This window comes from Nomascus leucogenys, chromosome 8, assembly GCF_006542625.1.
Source record: "Nomascus leucogenys isolate Asia chromosome 8, Asia_NLE_v1, whole genome shotgun sequence".
NCBI classification, from domain to species: Eukaryota; Metazoa; Chordata; class Mammalia; order Primates; family Hylobatidae; genus Nomascus; species Nomascus leucogenys.
This window is the reverse complement of record NC_044388.1, coordinates 23811112-23813895: the sequence shown is the minus strand read 5'-3', so window position 1 is coordinate 23813895 and position 2784 is coordinate 23811112.

Below are 2784 nucleotides of genomic sequence, written 5' to 3'. Positions count from 1 at the left end.
CATTTTCTCCCCAGGGTTTTATTCGTGCATAATTCTTTGGCACCCCAGGCAGCAGGCTCTGAAACAGTTGTTGAGCTTTCTGTGGCCCCAAACCATTCCAAGGAAAATGGGCAACTTGGGAGCATCCTGAAAGATTTGGTGCCTGGGGTAACGTGTACTGTTTGTTTAGTGAATTAGCACCTCAGAAAAAGATCGTAAAAGAAGGTGTTCCTAATGGCATGGAGTGCAAAAATAGGAAGCTGATTCAATCTGTTTCAGCACTATTTGGTGCTCCGTCAGCACCATCCAAATTTTAGACTCTGGTTTAAAATTGATAACCTAGAAGATGTTTTTAGCCATGTTTACAGTATTTGAAGATACTGTTTAGAAGATGTCAGCTGAAATCTGTGATCTTGGAGGTGCTTCAATGAGAATGTGGTTTATTTGGTCACGGAGAATTCAACTGCCTATCTTGTTCTCTTGTGCTTCTTTGCTGGAATGTGGTGCAAATTTTCCAGGGATCTCAGTTCCAATGTAGATTTTTTTTTTTAATTCTGTACTGTAGCAATAAATTTATAATAACTATTTTAAGATCTAAATATATAAAACAAGTGAAAAGGATACCTGCATTATTAGGGTAGTAACAATGATAGCTACTGTTTATGCTGTGCTAACTAGGGCACAGTTATAAGACTAAGCTATTCGCATACATCTAATCTTTATAATAATGCTACAACTTAGGTACTATTATCTATATTTTTACAGATAAAGAAACTAAGCCTTTACATTGCTAAAAAAATGTTGCCTTAACTCCGAAGTCTTAAGTTTTTGACCTTTACACTACACTGTCTCTTCCTCTAATGCATTTAAGTATACTTTGAAAATGTTTAACAATCTCTATAAATGTCAGGTGGTACTCTTACCATGGCTACTAGAAAAGAGTCTTAATCTTGCACTATTCTTATTGCTACCATCTAAAGGAAGCAATACTCCAAAGTGGTATGAATGATACAACTATCCTTGTGAGCCATTTAAGTGAGTGTAGTTATACCTTGGGAATTGGGTGCAGTAATACTTCAAAACCAGTGTTTTACACTTTTAAGAACTCAAGATACAGGCCAATGTCACAAGAAGCTGTTGCTATTTGTTTCTGAGTGAGAGAAGGAAGAGTCTTGATAAAAAAATAAAAAATAAAAAAGCAAACAAAACGACTACTTCAAGGCTGATGAAGGCCTACCTTGGATGCTTGCATTTTTCTGAGGCAGTTACAAAGAAAATGTTTGCATTAGGAGAGCACTTCAAAATCAGTTCATTTATCCGCTCCCTGGAAGATACCCATATGTTAAGTTCCCCAAGGAAAAGATCTTGTTGCTGTGACACCACAAGTTAAAGACGTTTGTTTCCATTATTCATCACTATTATTCTGAAGAGAGATATCAATTGAAAGTCAAAGGTTAATACTCCTGAAGCAGAGAACTCAAACAATATGTTTAGTACTTCAGTAACACTTCCTCGATTTTTGTGGATATGATGTCTCATAGTTTAAGGATTATTGTCGTCTTACATGTTTCTATGAAAACTATATTATTTATCAGTCTTCCCTGAAGTAAAAGTAGGCATCACTATCGAGACGTGAGACTGTTTTTGCCAACAAGTGGATGACAGGGGAAGCAATAAGCAATTGCAGGTTATCAATAATTGCTTTGTTAAGCAAACAGATTTTAGCAATTTCTCTCCAGTAAAATATTGCTTTCAGGACATCAATCTTTTAACTGAAAAGAGGAATTAATCTGTTGTTGAGACAACCAAAGTGATCTTAATTACAGCTATGGGTTTGGTCTCATCCACAGATTAGAGTAACTATTTTATTGAACTCAATGGATTCTTAAATTTTCAAGAATTATCTTTCTCTCTCTCTCTTTCTTTCTTGTGCTCTCTTTCTCTCAAAATTGTGCAAGAATCCTCAGGCCTGAGCTAATGTAATAAACTTCTACTGAGGAATTCAAATTATGTACCCACTCTACCATTATCAGTCATCACTGCTTTGGAACGGGCACAACAACAAACAGCCTCTGTCAGTTGAGAGGGGATGTCACTACATACTGCTTGATGAGGTATGATACCTGTGATCACACACCTTCAGGGGGGAGCAGATGGGGTGTGTTAGGGTGAGAAACGTGAATAACCAAACTTGGTGACCATCCAAGCCAGGAGTAACCCAAGAATTGTAATTGGAATATGGAAAAGGGCTACAATGCATAACTAGTTTCTGCCCATTTCTATTTTTTTAAATTCTTATTTCAAAAACAATGAAAAAACTGTCCCCGGTATCCCCTTTCAGCATTTTTATTTTTCTCTGCCCTAAGGAAATCTAATTTATTGTACATAATTCTTGTTTTGCATTATCACCAATTTGTCCCATTTTGTTTTAAATTGCACCATGTTTTATTCTGGAGGGGAAATCTTGAAAATTTCAGCCTCTCATAACAACAATATGGTAGAAAATGTTTAACTTTTATCAGCCCATATCTAAAGATACAAGTAGAAAAATCACAGGGTTCTATGTAAATTGTTATTCCTGATTTAATGAGAGACAATGGCTTTGGCCAATTAATACCTACTTTTCAACCTTTAAAACAATGTGGAAAAGTCCTTAAAAGATTTCTGACAAAAGTAGCTAAAACAATGTGCATGTGTGCACGTGTGTGTGCACACACAAAGGTAAAAGCCAGAATGAGAGGTGAAAATAAAAACTAATACGCAGAGTCTCAAAAGTCTAAGTACTGTGTTCAGTTTGAATCTTAA